The sequence below is a fragment of the Corvus kubaryi genome, unplaced genomic scaffold (genome assembly GCF_017639235.1).
Source record: "Corvus kubaryi isolate FWS band 111438036 unplaced genomic scaffold, C.kubaryi_AGA036_p1.0 136, whole genome shotgun sequence".
Taxonomy (NCBI): domain Eukaryota; kingdom Metazoa; phylum Chordata; class Aves; order Passeriformes; family Corvidae; genus Corvus; species Corvus kubaryi.
The window spans coordinates 7,804,948-7,829,483 of NW_024580670.1; the positions used below are offsets into that span (position 1 = coordinate 7,804,948).

A 24,536-nucleotide genomic window follows, 5' to 3' on the forward strand; every position below is an offset into this window, starting at 1 on the left:
AGACTGTGGATTTATTGATAAATAAATCAAGTCTCTGCATTCAATTTTTGCACTGAGGGAAGCCATAGCTGAGTAGCAGAATTTCAGGAATACATTTATCTAAGCATGTGAAATTCTCTTTGGTCTTTGAATCCTGTTGCAGATAAACTACTCTTACCATATTTATGGAGTACCAGCTTTTCAACACTTATTTTATAATCCATAGTCCTCTGTCCTTTTGCAAATAATTTCTGTTTCGCCCCGAAAGGCAGCCTCTCTCAGTTCACACAGCTTATGTGTTCGTGTCACTCTGCATTATTTATATCCCCACTAAAGCTATTCCTCTTTTCCATGTTCTTGTAATGGTGCCTATCATGTAATATTTGGACAGCTACATGTTGTTGCTGATGAGACTTTGTCCACTGCTCCCACCTTTATGGTACAAGCCTTCAGCAGAGTTTTGAATTGTTGGGTGTCCAACAGAGTCTCAGTAGCAGCAGATGTCCATTTCACAAGTGAATTATCAGAGGTATCTGGTCATGTTTGGAGTTTGATCTCTGCTTTTCCGAATGATGCTTTTTCATTTTGAACACTCATGGTGTTGATGTTTGCTTCTAAGCCATCATAGTTTTTAAGTTTCATCCATCAAGACATGAAAGTCAGAGCTCACACTGTGTATTTCTTGCTCAATTACACCAAGAGAGGTGTAGATTTTCTTTGGACAAGTTGCAAGCAGTGGTTCCTACAGATTAACTCCGTGTTTGAAAACATCTGTATTTCACAGCTGAGGGATGAAGAGACCAATACTGTCCTCCTTTTCTTCCTGATGTAAATGCCTTACCTAGGAAAGAACCTTCCCAATCCTACCCATGCTGAGGCTCAGAGAAGTGCACTATGACATCAGGCCAACATTCACCACCCCTTTCATCTCCACTCCCAGCCCCTCAGCAGCTCTGTGCTGATAGCTCCACATGGGAACCACATGCTGTCTCAGGGAACCGGCTGGCAGGATATGACAGCTGCAAGTTCTCCCAGAACAGCTCATTTTGTCGTGCCCTGCAGAGGGGTTGTAACTGCATTGAGATTTCTAGCACAGCACCTTCCATTGAGCTACTTACACATTAAAGGAATGCCCAATCCCTATAGTGGGATACACCTGGGAAATAATCTGTTCCCAGGAGTTGCAAAGGAAAGGCTTCTGGGTTTTCAATATCAATATTTTATCAAGCTATACACCCCCAGAAGAGGTGTTTGCGCCCCAATTCAGTCTGTTGATACTTTTGTCTGAACTAACCAACTCTGTAGTACGTAATTACAATCTATAAATATTTTATATTACTTTAAAATCAGATTTTAAAGTATTTAAATTAATTGGGGCTTGTGAGTTAGATAGCCAGGAATTTGAAACTGAGCTTGTCTAATCCTCTGTGCTTCTCTTTTCAGTTTTTAGCTGTAGCCCAAACACTCCCACTTTCTGTGGGATAAACCAATGGGAAAAAATTCTACTTGCAACGTATGAATGGTTTGACCCAGTTATCCACGTTCTGTGTTTTCTTGCAGCTATTTCAGCTCACTGAAACCAGACTGAGTATCCACACTGCCAAAGTATGAATTTGGATGGATGGGTGTCTTGGTTTGAAAGACAGGTGTCTGCCAAGGAAGGCAGGAGTCTCCCTTGGAATGGAAGAAAAAAAAATTACAACCCCCTTCCCTCCGAATTATTATAATTTTGAAATTAAGAGGCTTTCAGGCAAAGATATGAGGAACAGGAATAACAGTTCTTTACTATTATATATATGTGTGTGTATAACCAGTCAAACAAACAGCAATAACTCTGGCAGTAACAGCGAACAATCACAAACCCAGTCCCAGCCCTCTCGGCTGTCGGGCCCTTTCCCCTCGGGTGCAGTTCCGCTCGCAGCCGGCAGGGGCGCTGGCGGCTCCCGGTGAGCAGGGCAGGTGCGATGGTTCCCCCGCGGCTGCAGGGGGCGCTCCGGAGCGAGCTCGGGGAGCACGCGGCACTGGCGGCCTGGGATCCCGGGAAGGGATGGGACAAAGGCTCCACAAACCCCTGGGCAGCCGATCCCGGTGTCCGGCCGGACCCTCGGGAACAGCAGGCTGGAACAGCAGGGACGAGCACAAATCCCGGGTGGCAGATGAGATGTATCAAACTCTGGAGCTGCAGTGGAACCCCCGGAGGTCTGGGCAGGCAGGACGTGCGGGGCTACAGAGCAGCGAAGGCTCGAAGCAACGGCGGGGACAGGGTGGCCGCAGCCTGGCTCCCAGCGGGGCAGTGAACGCGGGCTTGGGAATCCTGGGGTCTCTCTGGTAGGAGGAAGGCAGCCGAAAAAGGAGCCTCTCTCTCCGTCCAAATGCCAGGAACTGACTGCCCACAAACCCAAGTGAAAAAGAGTAGTCAGATGCACCCCACTCCTGTGACCAGGTCTTTTGTTTTTCTTAAGCACCCAGTAATTTGTCCCCTTGGCAACATGTATGGGGAAAATTCCTTTAAGAGAAAAAGAAAGCAGGAGGATAACTAAAACCCCAACAATGGGCACCGCAGAGGGTCTGCCTGAGCCTTGTAAAATTTCACAGTACAACTGTGATCTGTAAAACAGGATTGATCTGTAAAACAGGAGCCTGTTGTGATCTATCCTGTAGTCATGCTGTGTGCTGTGCCCCATGCAGTACTCCCTGGATTTCCTAACCTGCTTCAGCAACAAAAAGACTCAGTGAATTCTCACAAGACATCCCTTTGCATACTGCATCCAGTGACCCCATCAGGGTCTACAAAGGATGTTTCCAAAATATTATGTGTCACAGATATGTCATGGTAATTGCCAGTATGTCCCAGAAAAGTGCTAAGTCCTATAGTGACTACTTATAGGAATAATCCCACAGACTGTAGGCTCAAAATTTAGTTTTTAATTTGGCATTTGTGATACATATAAAGGAAACTTCAAGAGCTGAATGTTATTAATGTGATGGTTCATTTTACCAGAGGCATGGGTAGTGTCTTGTTCGAAGTGAATTACCATTGAAGATAAGGTAGAGCCCCTGAATTTAAAAGGCAAGGTAAACTATTATGCTTATCAGAGTTGGTTTTTAGGAAAGTTTTCTTATATTAAGAAGCTCAGACAAGCTATTATCTTTAATAACTAGCTACTAGTCTGAATTTCAAATCAAATACTGTCAGTCTTATTAATCTACCAGCTTGTGCAGTGAATGCACCTTTCAGGAGAAGAAGAAAGCAATCATGGATGAAGAAACATTTCTGTAAACTCCTTTACCAGTTATGGAGTTACTCACTTCTTACTCTTTTTGACCACAAAGTGCAAAATTATATTTAAGAAACCTTTGTGGTGTGAAACGCAAGATACTGAATAGTAAAGCACAAAGTATTGAAGACAAAGGTGTGTGTATGAAGCTGTGTCAAGGAAGGTTTAGGTTAGATACTAGGAAAAGGTTTTGCACCCAGGGAGTTGTCAGGCACTGGAACAGGCTCCCCAAGGCAGTGGTCACAGCACAAATCCTGCCAGAGCTCATGGAACACTTGGACAACGCTCTCAGGCCCATGGTGGGATTGTTGGAGTGTCCTGTGCAGGGACAGGAGTTGTACTTTGATGATCCTTGTGGGTCCCTTCCAAACCAGGATATTCTATGAGTCTGTGATTAACTGATACCTTTCAAATCTTATAGTAGAGTTTAAGGAGGTGTGAGGCCAGTGTCTTGCCTCACACACTTGGAACTCTTAAAAAAATAGGGGAGTTTTGGACAAACACATATTTAGGATCCTTTCCTTTAATCTAGATCTTGCTCTAGATTATTACCTTGTATGTTATCCATAGGGTGAAGCAAACTACATTTCCCCTTATTATCCTACTTAAACCCTAGAAATAGGGTTTATTTCACACACAGTGACTAGGTGGGAGCAGAGAACAGTGTGATTGATTTTCGCTGTGACAAAAGCCACCTGGTTCTCCTGGAGAGAGGACAGGGAAGGGGAACCAGACACCCTCTGATGAGCTCTACATATGTTTCTGCTCTACTAAAGTTTATCTAAGGCCATTTTTCCCACTTTGACTCTTGGCAAGCCGAACTTTGCATTTAAAGGAAATCTGTCCCAGGACTGTAATAATGGAATTAATAGACCTATGCAGGGTTTCCCTGAATCTGCATTCACTGAAAAACCCTGTACCCAGCATATCTATGAGGAACCATTCAAGCAGCTGCCTAAGTGCATAAAGCATTTGAAAACACTGGCCTTATCTCCTCAAGAGTCGACAGCAAAATGTACGGCCACGTTGAGGTTTCTGGCAGTTCCAGAAATAGTGCCTGCTGAGCAAATAAGGTCAGAGTGGGTGGGTGAAAATAGATTGTTCTCAAAATTTGGCACATAAAACTTTAGAAGTGCTTTATGAACAGAAATCATTCTCTCAGGTCTTGATCCTGCAAAAGCTCATGTGGGTAGACTTCTCAAGATCATAAATTTAAAGATCTGTTTATGTTTTTGCAGGGTGGGGTCTTAGGCTAAATAAAAAAATGTGAAAGATTAGCCACAGGAGGCTTCACCTTGAAAGGAAGATATCCATGCCTTTCTCTTTATTAGTTTTCCTGTGGGGAAAATACTTGGCTAACTTTTTTTTTTTTCATTTGCCCACTCTTTCAAGACTTGAGAAGCAGTTCCTCTAAGGCACTTGTTTTGATTTTTTCACTTAGGTATTCTAGGAACTCGCTTAAATCATTTGATGTTTGTGTTAATAACATAAAATCTTAGTGATCTGAAACCTTTATGTAATTAAGCAAAATAATACAGCTCCCTACATGCAACTAAAGTAGTTGGGGAAATTCTCAGTGGAAATAAGGCTGACTCATTCCTCAAGCAACACTAATAATTACGTATATATATATGCTGTAAGTTCCCAACTGGAAAAAAAATGGGGACTTTATATAATAAAAGGCTTTTTAAATCTGCATGGAAAGATGACAAGGTATTTGTCAGCTGAGACTGTATTCAGGAGTATGTTTACCAGTACCCAAGTTTATTCTCAAGAGCAACATCCAGTGAATAAGACTATACTGGTTGTGATTTTAAGCCTCACATACTTGTAAAGTCATTATGCTGTCAGTCCTTTCTCATACCAAAGTCTGCATGCTGTGCATTTAAGTGTTTAAGATGAAGGACTGAAAAAAATTTCTACATTTAGGCATTTGGAACCAAATAAGAGTTGCACTTTGAGAAAAATCCGAAGAAAGAAAACCTTCTAATGAAAAAGTGCAGCCTTAGGTGCTATTAAATCACTATCTTCCTGATAGAGATATTTGATTTCGAAACTCTATCTGCCATTCAGATTCTTCCTTTGGCATCAGCATCCCCACTTCATTTGTGGTCTAATCACAGCCATGCCATTTCATGACTTGTGCCAGGTGATGGACATTGTAAGCAGCAATACAAGCCCTTGGATGCATTTAGATCACGTCTGCCATTTTTGCCTGTCTTGATGTCGGAGACATCCCTGTGTGGAGGAACCCAACAACTTCTAATGTCCCAAGGGGACTGTTCTGAATTAATCACTTACTAGCATCTGTCTCTGCTCCAGCCCAAAGAGAATCAGTGCCCATGCTGAAGGCTATGTGGGCCCTTAATATTCACAGGTAAGTGTCTGTGATATTGGCAGTACTGCTTGGTGTCCCATAGCCCTGTTTTCCTCACCCCAGAGCAATTTGGAATCCCACATTCTTTATCTCTTACGGTGTTAGACCCTGTTTCCGACTGAAATCTCATGTTCTTGTTAACAGGTGGGGACCGAGGCTGTGAGGAGAAGCAGACAGAGCCACAGGGAAGGCTGTGAGGGCAAGAAAAGTCCTTTCCCAGAGCACCCCTGCGCAGGGCGGTGCGAGGGGACACACAGCACTAAGGGATTCTCAGGTACCACAGGGGTGGGACTGCAAAGTGACCAGAGCCAGACAGCTCTTTGTGACCTCTCGCCTGCAAGTGCTTCCATGTAAGAACTGCTCCGCTGGTAACAACAACAGCTTTGCTGAACCTACGGCTTTATGAACACCAGCACATCATCCCTTCTTTCATCCCCTGTCTTCCCAGAGCTAGTCAGGGAGCCCAGTGTCCATTATCCATGCACTCCACAGATGAGCCTCTTCTAACAGCAAACTTCACTACCTGTGTGTCTCTGCTTACACAATACACCCAGGTACCCTGCTTCCTTCCTAGGAGTGGGATGTTCTTTAAACTGATACAAGATTTGATCCACCGTGTTTATAGCACATGTTGGATGAATTCTAATTTGCAGGAAGTTTTTACAAGTGGAAAATCTTGCTAAAACACATATTATTGAATGGATATCTTGCTGTGCTTGGATCAATGAAGCTTACACTGTGGCTCAGGTCTAATTTTACGACAATTCAGCAATTGAATCCACTTACGTTAGGCTACTGGCAATGTTGCAGGATGCATTTTGTATCTACTGATAAACTGTGTTCAGTTTGTGCTGAAAATGAAAAAGAAATCAATGAAAACACTTAGAAAACTAAAACTGAGGAAGACATGAACATATCAAAAACCAAAAAGAAGAAACAACCCTGTAAATTCTGCAGTGAAATTGAAGATTTCTCTGAATTAGTATTTTTTTTCTTGGTATCCTGGAACAATTCCTAGGTCATCACACTGAAAAATTAATTTTTAAACTTTTAGTGCTTAAACTCTTAAAATAGCAGCAGCTCTGGACATGTGGTGACTTAATGTGGGACCACTACAAGATGTCCACTAGAAAGCCATTGATCAGCACACAGGACCGTGATGTCTAAAACATGGTCAAGAAATGTTTCAGACTGCATTCCTGGAATCATGAAGTTGTAGGGATGGGTACAGGGATGGAGGTCTTTAATACTTTCCTACACAGTTGTAGGCAGTGAGTGGAAAGAGGTCATCCTAATGCTTCTGCTTAGGAAGAGAAACTTCTATTACATCTCATGCCTTATTAGATATTGGGAACTACATAGAGCCAATCTCAGCATACTCCACAGAAAACCAGGCAATGTTAGTTTGGGTTGCTCATGGAGATATTCGTTATTAATACAGACCTGAAAATTCAATTCCCCCAATTTAAGTGTTTTGGAAGTGATTTTCACTGTTGGATTAATCTCCAAATGGGAAAAAATGTAGACATAGCAGTCTAGATTTTGATCTTGCAACGCATTCCCAGGGTCCATAACTTGGTTCTTGCTCAGTGGCTTCATATAGCTACAGATACATCTTAGTATGTGTATTTAATGCTTTTGAAAGGTGCTTAGCTGACAGGCTCAGACGATGACTCTGGGCACAGTCTACCTTCAGATACGTGCAAGCTACTCCCCTTGTTATCAGTGAGAACTGCCTTTGCTTATGAGAGCTGTAGGCAACTCACATTTTCCTCCTGTCTCTACTCTGCTACTTTGACATATTGGCAACTGTTCCAGTTTGAGACAAATTCAGAGGAACATCTGAGATGAACATCCTCTGATAGAAGGCAGATTACAGCCACCCTCCCCCACCAGGTTCAGGAAGAAATTCCTCGGAGGAAAGTGAAAAAGGAATAAAACCTATTTATTTAACAAGTAAAGTGCATGCAGGCACGTGGCAAAAAAACCAATAATGCTAAATAATAAAACCTTTTGCTGTGGAGAGAACCTAGGTAGATTTCAGAGTCGTTTGTGGGTGTGGTTTTCTCCTCTCCGGAGCTGGGGTTCAGCGTGGGCCTCTCTGGGCCTCGGTGGAAAGGCGTCCCAGTGAAGTTCTGATGTTCTGGTGTTCTGAGCACCAGAAGAGATGAAGAAGAAGCCAAAGTCCCAGGGCTCCATACTTTAGCTAATGAACAAGAAACTAGCTAAAAAGCAAAAGAAATGTAAGTCTCTTCCCTGCTGCAGAAGCGGAGCAGCCGGGCAGGAGAAGCCAGCGAGCCTATCTGTGTTTTGAACACAGCGCCGAAAGAATTCCACCAGCTGTCCCCCCTCTCCCTTAAAGGTACAGAAAGGCACAGGATTCATGTCTGGGCTTAGGGCAGACGATGGGGAATGCAGTATCATACAGTCACCCCAAGACAGCAACCTTGAACCTTCCCCTTTTTTAATTATCACTTTTAATTCTTACGTGATTCTTACATGATTGATCAAAGTGTGCCTACTGGAAGTCAGTGCTGGAACTGCAGCTCTATGAATGCTTTCATAGAGTTAGAGTCATTGTTTTAATCCTTAGACTAGTCTCAGCATCTCTTGATGATTTCTATAATTCTCCCTGAAACACCTCTGCTGAATACATTATTCTGTATTTGTCTATGTTCTTACACCTTGATCTGATGCAGAGTTATCTCACAGTGGATTTGTGTGCTGGTGTCTGTTTTTGTATGTGCATCTCTTCCACTGCTTTCCAAATGTGTCTGAATTGCTAAGTTCCTGTTTAGAGATTATTGCTTCCCCTCTCAAAGATCTGAATCTGCTTTCATTTCTTTGATCTTTGGCTACTATTTTGGCCCACAGATCTAACTTCCATGTTTTCTGTGTTTTATTCTGGTGTCCAGTGGTGCCAGGGCTTGGCTGTGGGACATCTCTATTTTGCCCACCCCAGAGCCACACTGATAGCTCCTTCTGGTGCCATAGCAGAGGACAAGGCAGGCAGGATGTGGGGCAAGGCAGCAGCACCATCCTCCTGCTCCTCCCATGAAAGCAGAAGGTGCTGCCTTACTGTCCACAAAGCTCCTCTTGCTCCTCAGTCCTGGTAATTTCTTTCAGAAGATTAAGAACTAAATTTGCCTGTGCTTCTGAGAAACAAGGAGCTTTTTCTTGATGCCATAAGATTGAAGTATTGTCTGCTCCACACTTTCCTTAATATTCCCCCCCAACACCTTCTGTTCCCATTGCTTAGGCTTTGTCATTATTTGAATCATCTGCTTTCTGAGAGTAATCAGATTAAAATATTAGTTTCCTATATCTGAGATTTCCTTTCCTGACACAGAAAAAACCTGCAAGCTGAGGTGGTTCCTCAAAAAATGCTATCACAAAGTCCTGTATTTCAACTATGTTGAAATTCACATTGTCTGTACTGTAATCATCACTTCCACAGATTATTTTACCGTTACCATTAAAAGACAATGCCAAGTTCTTCTTAAGCTGCACTGAATTTCTAACTTCTTTTCCATTTTAATTTAAGCTAAAAGCTAACCATATGTCCTAGTTTAAAGGACAGGTGTCTGCCAAGGAAGACACCTCAACCCTTCCCAAGAGAAAAGCCCCCGTCTAAGAGGCTGCAGCCAGCTGCACCCCTTCCCCCAGCCTTGGCCACTTCTTTTGTCTCTCTTAAGAACAGGTCGTTATCATCATATCACTTAGGCAACAAATGGGACAAAATTCCCTGAGAGAAAGAAGGAAAAAAAGAAAGGAAAAATCTTAACCTCCAACATTATCCACCATGAATTTTTTCCCATACCAACATGTCACATCAAACTTAAACTTTTAAACTATATACATACATGCATTACCCTAATTATATACATATATACATCTAGATCTAGATACAGGCACAGTGTGACAGGCAGTTCACCCCAAAACAAGGTCCCCTTGAGGTATGCATTGTGTCTCTCCATCTCTCTGCATCACCCACCAGGTGCAACCTGGTCCCTGAGCAAGGACAACCCCATGGACAGGTTTGTCTTTGCTTGAGGTGGAATTAATTCAAACAGTCTTTCCTAGCATACCTTTCATATGCACCACCGGAACCTTGTCTCCATCTGTTGTACGCAGGGGTTCAGATTGGGCAGGGCCTGCTCGGCTGGTGGAGCCTCGGGTGTTAACTAACCAGGTGGCCTTTGCTAAATGCACCTCCCAGTTTTTGAAAGTCCCCCCCCCAGTGCTTTCAAGGTGATTTTTAGCAGTCCGTTGCACTGCTCAACTCTCCCAGCAGCTGATAAATCATATGGTACACCCACTCAAAACTGTGTTCTTCAGCCCAGGTGTTTATAAGACTGTTCTTGAAACTAGTCCCATTGTTGGACTCAGTTCTCTCAGGGGTACCATGCCTCCGAAGGACTTGCTTTTCCAGGCCCAGGATGGTGTTCTGGGCAGTAGCATGAGGCACAGGATAGGTCTCCAGCCATCCAGTGGTGCTTTCTACCATTGCGAGCACATAGTGCTTGCCTTGGCGGGTTTGAGGCAGTGTGATGTAATCAATCTGCCAGGCCTCCCCATACTTGTATTTGGACCACTGCCCACCATACCACAGGGGCTTCACCCGCTTGGCCTGCTTGATCGCAGCGCATGTCTCACAGTCATGGATCACCTGGGAGATACTGTCCATGGTTAGATCCACCCCTCGGTCTCGTGCCCACTTATAGGTGGCATCTCTGCCCTGATGGCCTGAGGCATCATGGGCCAATCGAGCTAGAAACAACTCTCCCTTGTGTTGCCAATCCAAATCTATCTGTGACTCCTCTATTTTTGCAGCCTGGTCTACCTGCTCATTGTTTCGGTGCTTGTCGTTAGTCCAACTCTTGGGGACATGGGCATCTACATGACGGACCTTCACAGGTAGCTTCTCTACCTGAGTGGTGATGTCTTGCCATTCTTCAGCAGCCCAGGTTGGTTTTCCCCTACGCTGCCAATTAGCCTTTTTCCACCTTTCCAGCCAACTCCACAGAGCATTGGCTACCATCCACAAATCAGTGTAGACGTAGAGCTTTGGCCACTTCTCTCTTTCAGCAGTGTCCAGGGCCAACTGGTCAGCTTTGAGTTCAGCAAGTTGCCTTGATCCACCTTCTCCTTCAGTAGCTTCTGCTACTGACCTGTCATGTGGGGCTCCATACGGCTGCTTTCCATTTTTGGTTTGTCCCTACAATGTGACCGTCAATGAAAAGAGTGTAGTGTTTCTTATTGTGGCAGTTGGTGGTATGGGGGAGCTTCTTCAGCCCAGGTCACCTGTTCCTGCTCCTTTTTGTCGGTCAGACCAAAATTTTCACCTTCAGGCCAATTTGTAATTACTTCCAAGATCCCAGGGCGATGCAGGTTTCCAGAACGGGTGCGCTGTGTGAAGAGAGCAATCCATTTGCTCCATGTGGCGTCGGTGGCGTGGCAGGTAGAAGGAAACTTTCCTTTGAATATCCACCCCAGAACTGGTAGTCGGGATGCCAGGAGGAGTTGTGCTTCAGTGCTGATTACCTCTGAGCTGGCTTGGACTCCTTCATAGGCTGCCGGAATGTCCTTTTCTGTTGGGGTGTAGTTGGCTTCAGACCCTCTGTAGCTTTGGCTCCAGAATCCCAGTGGTTGGCCTCGAGTCTCCCCAGGCACCTTCTGCCAAAGGCTCCAGGAAAGACCATCGCACTCGGCTGCAGAGTAGAGCACGTTCTTCACCTCTGGTCCTGTCCTGACTGGGCCAAGGGCTACGGCGTGAGCAATTTCCTGTTTGATCTGGGCGAAGGCTTGCTGCTGTTCAGGGCCCCAATGGAAGCTGTTCTTCTTGTAGGTTACCAGGTGGAGAGGGCTCACGATCTGGCTGTACTCAGGAATATGCATCCTCCAAAAGCCTATGGCGCCTAGGAAAGCTTGTGTTTCCTTCTTGCTGGTTGGTGGAGACATTGCCATGATCTTATTAACGACCTCGGTGGGAATCTGATGCCGTCTGTCTTGCCATTTCACTCCCAGGAACTGGATCTCCCGGGCAGGTCCCTTGACTTTACTCTTCTTGATGGTGAAGCCAGCTTCCAGGAGAATCTGGATGATCTTCTCTCCTTTCTCAAATATTCCGTTGCCGTGTTCCCCCACACAATGATGTCGTCAATGTACTGCAGATGATCTGGAGCCTCACCCTTTTCCAGAGCAGTATGGATCAGTCCATGGCAGACAGTAGGATTCTGCTTCCACCCCTGGGGCAATCAGTTCCAGGGGTACTGCACTCCCCTCCAGGTGAAGGCAAACTGAGGCCTGCACTCTGGTGTCAGAGGAATGGAGAAGAAGGCATTGGTAATGTCAGTAGTGGAGTACCACTTCACTGCTTTGGACTCTAGCTCGTACTGAAGTTCTAACATGTCCGGCACAGCAGAGCTCAATGGTGGAGTCACTTCATTCAGGGCACGATAGTCCACAGTCAATCTCCATTCTCCGTCAGACTTGCGCACAGGCCAGATGGGGCTGTTGAAGGGGGAGTGGGCCTTGCTGACCACCCTTGGCTCTCCAGCTCACAGATCATCTTGTGGATGGGGGTCATGGCATCGTGATCCATCCGATACTGCCAGCGGTGCACTGTCAAGGTGGCAATTGGTACTTGTTGTTCCTCCACCTTCAGGAGTCCAACTGCAATAGGATTCTCTGACAGTCCAGGCAAGGTATTCAATTGCCTAATGCCATCTGCCTCCACAGCAGCTATCCCAAAAGCCCACCTGAGTCCCTTCGGGTCTTTGAAATAGGTGCTCTGGAGGAAGTCTATGCCCAGAATACACAGGGCCTCTGGACCAGTCACAGTAGGATGTTTCTTCCACTCCTTTCTAGTCAGGCTCACCTCAGCTTCCAACATGGTCAACTGCTGCAATCCCCCTGTCACCCCAGCAATAGAAACAGGTTCTGCCCCCACATGTCCCAATGGGATTAATGTGCAATGCGCACCAGTATTGACCAAAGCTTCGTACTCCTGTGGCTCTGATGTGCCAGGCCATCAGAGACACACAGTCCAAAAGACACAATTCTCCCATGCCTCTACCTGGCTAGAGGCAGGGCCCCTCTAGCCCTGGCTATCATTCCCTCCCTGGGTGTACATACTAGAGGTCCCTTCAAGGGGATCCGACATATCATCCTCCCTTCTCTAATACCTGGCAGCTCGGTCACGGGAGGCTGAGGCTACTTTCACTCTAGTGGAACTCCCTCGGTTAGTGTTTCCCTCCTTGAGTTCATGCACCCGTGCTGCCAGGACAGAAGTGGGTTTTCCATCCCACCTTCTCATGTCTTCCCCATGGTCACACAGAAAGAACCACAGCTCATCTCGTGGGGTGTACCCCCTCTCCCTAGCTGGGGGACGTCAGGCTCTGACGCTGGGGCCTGTGACTTGCAATGGTGCCGTATGGGAACTGTTCTTCTTCACCTCCTCCATCACCTCCTCCCTAATCTCCTTTTTGAGGCTCTTGACCACAGCAGAGACATAAGCCTGTATCAGGCCACTGATCATACTCATAATTCCTGAGTTTGCTGGCTACAGAGCCCACTGTCGCTCAGTTGTCCTCGGCATTAATGATTGCGATGAAGGCATGTCCTGGGTTGCAGTGTATTCTATTACCATCCTCATGAGTTGTTGAAACCAGGTGGGGCAGTGTTTCCTTGCTTCCTACCCCCAGACTATCTTTCTGTTAATGGCCCATCAATGCCATGCTGTATGACTCAGAGATAACTCCCTCCTCCGGACCATCTTCTGTTAATGAGCTTAATCAATGCCTGGCCTCATGACTCATCATCCCATTGTAAGATACTCCACCCAGAGGGAGGAACCAAGCATTCTGTCCTGGATATAATCGGAGATTCTGAACACCAGAGGAAACCTTTCCACTGGATTCCCAGAGGACAGGAGCTACATAGCCAGCACTGGACCTTGTGAGGAAGAGTAGGCCCTTTCTACAGGATCACCACTTTAGGAGGACTGCAGCCACCATTTTATCGGACTGCTACCACCACCCTGACTAACAGGGTGTCAGGTTGTATCCTGACTCTGTCAGTTTGAACCAGTGTTTTCTTTTATTTTTTTCCTTTTCTTTAATTTCCCTATTAAATTGTTATTCTGACTTGGTGCCTCCCACTGGTTTGTTTTCAAACTAGTACAAGGTTGGTATATTTGGATGGCCCTAGATTTGCCAGGTTCCACAACATTTGCCCTGTGCACCTGACCTTGTCATTATCATGCTGTCCATCCCTTCCAAAAAATATCTCTAGTACTGCCACTTCTCTCATGTGTTGGATCCCTTCCTCAATGACCTTCCAGGGCATTCTATTATGATAATCCTGCATTCTGCCTCTGTGACCAAACCTCTCTCTTACACTCGTTAAAAGGCGCTCCCAGAGAGAAAGGGGCCCTGGCTCCCTCACAAACACCTGATCAATACCCATGTCCTGGGTCAAGGACCCCAAATTCCGGCTTCGCCACTACCCAGTTGAACGTCTGTACCCATAAGGTCCCAAATCTGAAATAACCAGGTTGCATAATCCTCGCAGACCCATTGTACAATGTCTTTTTGCGGATTACGGAGACTATCATACAACAGGGACTAAGTGATGATTTCAGGCTCTGGCTCTCCCACTGGTTGTGAGGGCCCTGGTATGTCATCATCATTAACTGGGTGTACTGATTTGGCCTTATACTGCTTCCTGTGCACAGGAGCAACTGCTGCTGGCTGTGGCTGCGGCTGCCCTTGTGATTCAGCTGGAACCTGGATGCAGGTTCCACTGCTGCACCATCAGACCCTCCTTCTTTGAGGTAGAGAGAGATTTTCCCACCAGCTGGGGAAGAGTATTCCCTCAGCATCTGGCATATCTCCTCCAATACCCCCATCCAATCTGGGTGGTTCATTTTTGAGGTGGGCTGTGGGACAGTGTCAGGCTGTGGGGCAGCGTCAGGCTGTGGGGTGGCATCCCTAGTCTCTGCGGTAGGTGTCTAGGTGGTTATCCAAGTCAATCTCACCTTATCTCTGAATGCTAAGTAGAATAGGCCTATCAGCAACACCAGCCATTGTATGAGCTTGTTAGCATCTAGAGGAAATTTGAACCCTTCAAAAGCTGGTGGGGTAGGCCCAAAGAAATGGATGAAGGGGTGGGAGAAAACTTCCCCTGGTATTACTTCCTCATAATGGGTACCATTATTAATGAAACCACAAAAACATACACTTAGTGTGTGATAGCCCTCTATCCATGTACCCACATTCCAGAGGAAGTTAAAAATCCATTAATTCCTCACCTTATTGACCCATTGTGCAAACTGCATAACAGCCACAGTAGCCTTAGTCATAGGATCCTGTTTAGATAAGGAGCTGCAAATGGGAAAAATATAGCCATAACCATGTATCAACTGAACCAGGGTAGGCTAGACCACATGGTGCCACCTAATGAAGTTTCTATACTCAGCACACAAAAATGGGTTATCCAGGAACTGTTATTCCTTTTTCACCCTTTCCTCTCGATGGCCTCAGGCGTCACATTGGGTGCCAAGATCTGTCCTAGTTTAAAGGACAGGTCTCTGCCAAGGGAGGCAGAAACCTCCCTTAGGATGGAAAATGTGACCCCTTTCCCTCCAAGTTATTTTATTAAGGGGCTTTCAGGCAAAGATATGGGAAAAGGAATAACAGTTCTTTACTAGAATATACATATATAACAAGGCAAACAAACAACAACAACAGCAGCAACAACAAACAGACCCAGAACCCGGTGCCAGCCTCTCTCGGCTGTCAGGCCCTTTCCCCTCGGGTGCAGTTCCGGTCACAGCCGGCAGGGGCGCTGGTGGCTCCCGGCCGGGCAGGGCGGGTGCGATGGTTCCCCCGCGGCTGCAGGGGGCGCTGGCGGGAGAGAAAGAGAAGGGGCTTCCTTTACAAACCCACTGGGACAGCCGGTCCCGGTGCCCCTCCGGATGGCGAAATGGGCTGTAGCAGGGACCTCGGAGCAGAGGCAAGCAGGTTCCGGAGTGGCAAACAAAATGTAGCAGAAACTTCGCAGCCGTAGCAGGGGCCGGGGGGGGGGGGGGGCTGGGGGTTGGCAGACATGGGTTATCAGGATAAAGTGTAACAGAAAAAACCCTGAAGCAGTGGCAGAAAAACAGCGGGGCTGGGCAGTGGCAGCCGGGCTTCCGCAAACAGGTCGGAGACACTCCTTAGGAGGGGGAAGGGGGTCTGGGTCCTGGGTTTTCCTCTGAGGTACCTGAGTAGGTGGTGAGAGTCCTTTGCAGTGAGATTGGCTGTTTGATAAGGTCCCAGTTCAACGACTGCTTCTAGGAGCAAAGCCTCACTCATGGTAGAAGCAGTTGATGGTGGCAAGATGGAGTTCTGTGGTGGCAGTGAATTCTTCCCACAGCAACCACAGACCAGCCATCTTCCCTCCAATCCGACCCCGAGAGCAAACGAGGACCTGAGCCCAGCCCCGCGCTCCCCAGCCAAAAATCACGTGATATCTCTGCCCTTCCCAAGAGAAAAGCCCCCAGCTAAGAGGCTGCAGCCAGCTGCATTCCGTCCCCCAACCTTGGCCACTGCTTTTGTCTCTCTTAAGTACAGGTTGTTACTCTTAATTACAGGTTGTTATCATCTCTTAGGCAACAAATGGGACAAAATTCCCTGAGAGAAAGAAGGAAGAAAAAAGGAAAAATCCTAACCTCCAACACCATAGCATTCCCTCTGTTCAATCTATTGCTTCTCTGCCAGAAAATCATCTGCTCCAAGTGTTGTATTTGTAACTTAACAGGACACAAATCAGAAAGGAACTTTTGGTTTTCAGAGTTATGCCCAAAGGTTAATAACTGCAGATTGTACTGCCAAATACTTTTCTCTGTGATGTTACTGTGAGCATGCAAGTAAATTCTGCTTTTCTGACTAGTGGAAAAAATCAGATAACCCCAAGTGAAAATCGTACTATATCTGAAAAGATGCTAATGTGCTAAGAAGCTGGTGAGGCCTTAGATGAGATGAAAAAAGGCCTCTATTTCCTAAGAAATAAAGATTCAGGTGAAGAAGATGAATAAGGTCCTGTGGATAAAATGGAAAGTAAAGGTCTTTCTCTTGTTTCCAGTAAAGTGCTGCTAGAGGGTTTCCCAAGAGATTTCTGTTAGTCTATATATTTTAGATTCCTGAAGTTTAATTGTTTCAGCAAAAAAAAAAAAAAAAAAAAGAAATAACATAAACCCATCTCACAGCATATCCTTTTGCCTTGGTATCATCTGTCTGAAGACTTTAATGTTGACCAAGATACTGCATCTCATTATTTGTAGTTTAGTTTGGGAGCTAACAGATTCTTTGAGGCTTTGTAAGCCTGAGTGAGCTGGACAGGTGAGGGCTGGCAGAGATCAGAGAACAGCTTTCCTATAGTTTGATTTTGAATATCATAAAAGCCCAATTTTGATAACAGATTAGTGCATCATTAGTTAGCGTAATATTGTACAAACTCTGATTAATGCATTTACATTTTATCAGTAAACGTAGCTACATATACACAAAACTCCTTGTACATTAAACAACTGTACTAGTTTGAAAACAAACCAGTGGGAGGCACCAAGTCAGAATAACAATTTAATAGGGAAATAAAAAAAGAATAAAGGCAGAAAACACTGGGTTAAACTGACAGAGTCAGGATACAACCTGACTCCCTGTTAATCAGGCTGGCGGTGGCAGTCCGATAAAATGGTGACTGCTGTCCTCCTGAAGTGATGGATGTGGTTCTGTCGAAGCAGTGATCCTGTAGAAAGGGCCTGCTCTTCCTCAGAAGGTCCAGTGGTGGCTGTGTAGCTCCTGTCTTCTGGGAATCCAGTGGAAAGGGTGTCTGTAGTGTTCGGAATCTCAGATTATATCCAGGATGGAATGCTTGGTTCCTCCCTCTGGGTGGAGCATCTCCCAATGGGATGATGAGTCATGAGGCCAGGCATTGATTAAGCTCATTAACAGAAGATGGTCCGGAGGAGGGAGTTATCTCTGAGTCATGCGGCATGGCATTGATGGGCCATTAACAGAAAGATAGCCTGGGGGGAGGAGGCAAGGAAACACTGCCCCACCTGGTTTCAACAACTCATAAGGATGGTAATAGAATACACTGCAACCCAGGCCAACAACACTGACATGAACATGGTTATGTATGTGTATGTGCCTTTCCTTTGGTGCATAAAGAGTAATTTTTATTGTGTTTAACTCCAACAGCCACATTTTTATTAGCTGGTTATAAATTTCCTTAGCACGGGACTTCTCAATTATTATTAATTGTTGTAATCCTCAAAGAAACAAGCCCATTAGGCTCGAGTGCTGTCTCGTTACCCCTGTACATGGATCGATGCTGGGGAATGACTCAGCAGAACTCAGGCAGGTACAGGCAGCCCTGGCTTCCCCTCCATGGTCAAGCCAACAACCAAAAGGTAAAAGGGTAACAGAAGGTTTCCTCCAGGGCTGCATCCGAACCCCAAAACACATGCATGGTGGGGTCTTCCTCTTCTGTTTCCCAGGCAGCTGTTTCACACATCTTGAATTGTGTGTGAACATTTGATGTGGAGAGGTTGTGCTAAGTGAGACCTGGGCTGCAGCCCAGCTTCCTGCCCTGCTGGGGACTGCCCTGGTGCAAAAGGGAGAGGGCATTTGTCTCTCCTTGTGTACACAGTAGCTCTTGGGTGCAGATTGGAAGTTACCCTTGCTTGGGCATCGTAAGATTACAGGTCGCTGACTGCCCTGCTTTTTATCTCAAAGATGATAATTTTCAGAAAGTGTCTAATAAGCAAGAAACACTCTTGAATTTTTGGAATTAGGTTTAGGTGATTTAATGTAATTCTCGCCTTTCAACTATTGGCTTCAACTTTGCCTGTCATTCTTTCAAGTTGTTCCTTGCATGTTCTAGTACAGAAAACATTAAAAGTAACCTTTTCTTAATGTTACAAGATATCAGGAGAGTTGTCTGCCTGAATAATGGAAGTGTTTAATTTCAAGAGGGGGGCAAATTATCATCTGGCTAATACAAAGGAAAGGAATTATGTCTGGAGGCAAGGTCCCTGGACTGGGACTCAGGGACTGTGTTCCCAGCTCAACTTCGTGAACTTCTTTCTACTATTTTATCTTTTAAGCTTTCTATATCTCATTTACTTAGGCTTCAAGTTCTTTAGGGTTGAGGCTTTACCATGTACCATGAAACTATGAGGTCCTGATTTTCACTTGCAATGTCTGGGTACTCTAATAATTGAAAGGAAAAAAAAAAGCTCACATCATTGGCTTAGCGTAGGAAACAGGCAAGTCACAGGGCCTATGATGCAGGGTCACTCCTAAAATCACTCTGTTCATCATCTCAGCCTTTTATCACTGTCTGAAGTTGGTTCTTTATATGTTTCTGCGCCAGTAAAGTGTATGTTGAAGTTCTCATCTCCCTCCTAGGGGTGCTATTAGGTTTAACACATTAACTTTTATATTAACTTTTATATGCCTGGATGAAAGTAGCTATAGATATACAGTAATGCTCTGCATTAATGGCAAGGCTTATGCACTATGGAGAGGGAAGGGGGGCCTTGCATATGAGATACAGCCCCTCTGAGGGCAGCACAAACCAAAGGGTATCTCAATCCAGGGATCTGATGCTGGGCAAAGCTTGTATTCCTGGAGTTGAATGAGACAGGAACATGCTGGGGAGCAAGGCACACCATGGTGGGGACTGTGGTGGCACTCAGAGCTAGAAACACCCCCTGACTGTCCTTCCAAAGCACAGAGCACAATCAAACAGCTCCCGAACTTCTGCAGCAAGAAATTGATCTAAATCTCTAAAGAGATTTAATTGCTCCAATTTTGGAACTGGGTAATTGTAGCTGGTCAAAGTATTTCAGCACTGCAGTAATAATTAACCATGTAGTGCACTGATTCTCCTGACAGCCCGGATGTTGGGCTCTGCAAAACTAATTTCCTTCTTCTCTATTAATATGCATTTACAGCAAAATCTATGCCACTGACCGTATGATCATCTTGATCATTTGGTTATAGGAAAAGATGCAAGTCAGAATGCCAGAGGTTAAATGAATCTAACTGCACAGCAAAAAAATACCAGTTGGTCTGGGAACTAATTTTAGTTCCCTCTGAGGAAGAAAAACCTACATTGCATCAGATGATTTTTAAATGCCAAGATCATCTATTTAGAAAACTCATTAAAAAGATTTTGTATATCTGAGATCCTAGTCTGTTCAGGTGAGCCTTTTTTCTCATAAAACCCACAGAAAATAGATACGAAATATATGATATGAATTTGTTCAAACTTCAGATTTCTAAAAATACTCGAGAGCACTATGTAACTACAAGTCCCTCTGAAGAAATTCCTAGTGTAAAATAAGAGTCCAGTTCCTTGAGGATTGAAAGATGATGCAATAATCTTGGGTAGATGTGGAGCTAGGATGTTTTTGAGTAACATGGCTTTGAGAGAACATAAAGAAAGAAAGGCAGATTTCATGAAGCTGCTTGGCTGTTTGAGACAAATCCTGCAGACACACAACATTTAAAAGATGCTTTTGGGTTTTGCTGTGGTGGACCTGGACCCATAGTTGAGTTCAATTAGATTAAATACCTGGGATCATCCAAGCCATTGTGAGGCACCTGACAAGTGTGTGTGGCCTGTGTGCCTCCAGGAAGCATTTGGAAAGAAAGATCAAGCTGGGCACTTTTTTGCCAATGGGATTCATTCATTCAGCAGTGTCATTGGTGTTTCATAAGAGAAAGAGACTGCTCTGAAGAAGGGGGCATATTAGAAAAGCCAGAGTTTTAGCTGACCTTAGGGGTTTGTGTCTTTCATGATTTTATACTTTCCTTTATTTTGTTTCAATTCATGTGAGTCAACCTGCATAGGAAAAAACCCTCCACAAAAAAAAACCTTTAACAGCAGTTATTAGGTGTTGGGGTGGCTCAGCCTACTCTTGGGCTGAGACCATCAAATGTCAGTCAAACCAGGGCCATCCACTGGGTGGATTTCCCCGCCCAGGACAGTGGGTTGGAAGGCAGACCAGAGGAGATCATTGAGGTCTAGGTTACCTCCCCCTGGGTGGCTCCCAATCCCAAGTTACCTCCCCCTGTTCCAGAAAGTTCTCCCTTTCTTAGTTGTTAATTGGTTCCCTGTTGTGACTCCCGCCTCCCTGTTTTCCCCATTGGTTCTGGAAAATTGTATCCTCCCCTCTGCCTGTACCCCACTGGTTGTTTCCCCTTTCCCCACCTTGCTCCGCCCCCCCCATAAAAGGTTGTGTCCTGTGCTTTTTGGGGCCCTTTCTGGTCCCTGGACCTTCTGGCAAATAGGCCTGCTGGAACCCACACCAGAGGCCCCTTTCACCTTCTTTGCTTCTGGGCCGATGCAGGCCAATCCACTGGCCACCCGACGTGTTTCCTCTGAGGAGGAGCCAGCGCACGCATCTATCTCGCGCCCATTCCACTGAGCCGTCCAGCGAGGACGCTGTGCAGGCTAACGCTGCGTCCCCTCTGCCCGAGGGCACGCCAGGGCTTGTGATAACAAGCCCCTGATTGCATTAATTAGGTCTTCTGCATCATTTAGAAACCCTTCAACAGCAGAACTGGGCCAATCCCAACCTTTTTGTTATTTTTTTGTCTCTAGAAGTTTGTAATGAAAAGGGCAATTGTTCTTATTTCAGCAAATAACCCAGACCCACACGGAAACACTCAGGGAAAGAGCAGGTCCTGCATCCTGGGGAAGTGACACTTCTGATGGAGAGTCACCTGAGGCTGCTCGTCATTGTAGGCTGTTCTCCTTTGGCAGATCTGTCAATTAAAGATGGCATTCACACTCTATTATTGCCATTAGCAGGCACATAATATTAAAGAAATTTTGTTTTGTATATGCAGTTGTCCAGAACTCAAAATATTATGAAATACAACAATGAAATGAAAGCTACAGAGTTAAAACATTCTTGAAAAGGCTATGTAATGCAAATATATATCCAGAGATTTTGCACAAGTTCCATCCCAGCATTGCATACTGCATTTCTGCTTGCAAAAGAACTATTAATTTGGAAAAAGAGAACAGGAAATATCACTATATTCAGAGAATTGTTCTGCTGAGGAAAAATAACTTAATTAAAGTGAATTGACTAATTTGAAAATGTCTGAAGCTACCTCTGGACAATATTAAGGTGAAGGACAAAATGTATAGTTTAGAGGAAACATGGAAAATGATATCTTCTCTGATGATTGGCTAAAACTATTTGATGTGAAACGTCTCTTAATGAAATTCTTCCCCAAAGTAATGATGACAAGGTGCTTCAGGAAATATTTAAGTCTAATTTAGATTTATTGCTGGTGTTCTAGGTTAATGAAAAGCATTCCATAGGGAGCTGCACATTGCCTGCTGTGTTTTTTCTTACTATAAATCTCATGACATAAACCATAAGAATATTAAAAAAATTATGCTACAGGATCATAATGCACTTAAAAGCAGGTGGCACAGGGTTGGCACAGAACAACCTGGCTACCTGCTCCATCACTTCTCTCTGATGTCTGTGACATTAGCAGCTGGAAAAAATACAATTATTTGTGAAGCATTATCTGTGTTCTTTGTTTAAGAAAGGAAAAAAATAGTGAAACATCCCAGTTAAGGTGCTGAAGCACCAGAGAGCCATTTACCACCCTCTTTCCTAGTGGAGACTTCTTTGCTTGAAATACAGCACACTGCATTAAGTCTGTGCACTTTTCAAAGAACACCTCCAAAGATATCTGTAATGCAAAGGTATCTACATGCATTGATATGGTAATCAAATGTAAATGTCATAGTAGGTTACTTGAGATTATGTGTTTTACAACACAATTACATTCCCATTAAATTAATACAGGAATCTTGTATTAGCAAGGCACACTTGCTGGCAAATATCTACTTAATGGTTGTCTGTGACAATGCAGAAAAATAAAAATTTTGACTGATGTTGAAATACATACCTTCATTGCAATAGACAAACCATACCTGATTCAGTTCTCATTGGTCTGTGGGTTTATTTTTCCTTATCCAGTTGCTGTGTTCACAACCTGGGTACCTGATACAGTGACCTGTATTTCAGGATGTGCTTGGAAAAAACCCCAACCAACCCCCAAATGTAGTCACTGTGAGAATAGATAAGTTTTCATGACCAAGGGGGGAATGTTCAAATGATTTATGTATCTAATACTAGCCCTCTTTATCTTCAGTACACGCCTCTAAGTTCCAAACTTAAGTAGTTTCCTGACTTAGGAATTTGTGTTGCAAATTTAAAGGTGGCACAACTGATTGTCCTGTTTACAGCCTTGAGTCTACCTCTTGGCATGTTACAAGGTCCCCACATTAATGATTTGTTCCTTTCAGTTGATGGTGTAGAGCTCTGAGTATTTGGCAGTGAACACACCACCTGTACTGGATTAGTTTGATACCAAGAGCTGGAATCCTTCTTTACTTTTTTCTTGCGGCAGCAATGGAAATTCCTACTTTCAGCTTCCTGACTTACCAGGAAAGATGGAGAAAACCCTGTATCCTGGTGAAAACTTCAGAATGAATTAGCTTTCTAAAGAATTCCACCCAGAAGCTGTGTCCTCTTCCCAGAACTCTCCAGGAAAAATTGGTTATTTGTTTAAGCTGGACTCTTTGATACATTGGGAGATACTGTCACTGTCTAACCTGAAGTGATTCCATAAGAAATGCTGGAAGCTGTCATCTTCTTCCAGTGACTGAAAAGAGGCTGCTGAAGGTCATGGAGGCCACTGCAAAATAAAAACTGTGTGATGGAAAGTTGGACCCATTTCCTTGGCTGTGGTAGCTCACAATAACTTTCAAAAAGTCAATACTGCTACACTTAATTACTCGGAGTAAAAAATTTTGGTCCATATTTTCATCAGCCGTTTGGAGTAATAGCATCTTTGTTGCCCACAGCACAGCCTTCGTGGTGGCATGGACCAGAATTAACTCTGGCTATGGAACCAGCCCAGATCGACGGCTGAAGTAAAAAGCCTTGTTAGTTGCAAAGACAGATTTACATTAAGTATGCACAAATCATAGGCTGAGACAGAAGAGACTTTCCTGTAGCTATTGTCAAAGGCAATGAAATAAAGTATTTGTGTAGATTCAGTTCTCATCAAAGATATTAATGCATGCAAAATCTTTCTGGATTCCTTTCTACAGCCACAAACCTGAGCTCAATCCTTAATCTCATGATTTGACCTCAAACTTAAAAAAAAATCTAGTCCTGTAGCTTTTGCAGCTGTCTGCAACATAATTCATAGTGGAAAATTCATTTCGTCTTGATTTATTGAGGGTGCTCACTTAAATCTTCTGTAGCACGATAGATTGCATCTCAGTAAAAGGGGCCAAACCAAATGGTGTTTGGATGAAGTATAAAGCTTCAGACTCTGACCTGAGCAAATTTCTAAGACTCAATGACTTCATCATCCAGCCATTGCTAAATTAAAGATGAAGAGCGTAGGAAGTTGTGCATAGCAGATGCAAATGTGTTTTATATAGAATATGCTAACTTTGACTATTTTTTGGTATTGTTTGCACACCCAAGGAACGTAAGATGAATTTGTACAGATTCTCTGTGGGTGTAGGAAATGCACACTGATCTAATAAAAGAAACTACATACATGAAAATTTAGTTTTCTTGGAATTTAACCAAATTAATCTATGTGAAGTAGACAGTATTTTCACATATATATATATACACATATATATAATTTTTTCTTCCAAGTACAAAAAATAATACATCCTCATCATGAGTACATTTTAAGAGATCCATTATATGAGTTAAATAGTAGAAAAATGCATAGATTACATGAAAAATTATGTGGTGATGTTCTCGTAGGATAAAGACTGAAAGTTTG

General features: G+C 44.3%; 1 long non-coding RNA gene across 2 annotated transcripts in view; it reads left to right on the plus strand.

Annotated features, from left to right (window-relative positions):
- LOC121658428 overlaps window positions 1-24,536 on the plus strand; it is a 62,359-nt gene that overhangs the window by 6,905 nt on the left and 30,918 nt on the right. The window contains exon 2 of one of the 2 annotated variants that reach the window (XR_006013966.1): window positions 5,779-5,984. This is a non-coding gene — a long non-coding RNA (uncharacterized LOC121658428). The remainder of the gene's footprint in view (window positions 1-5,778; window positions 5,985-24,536) is intronic. The other variant, XR_006013969.1, reaches the window with a different exon arrangement.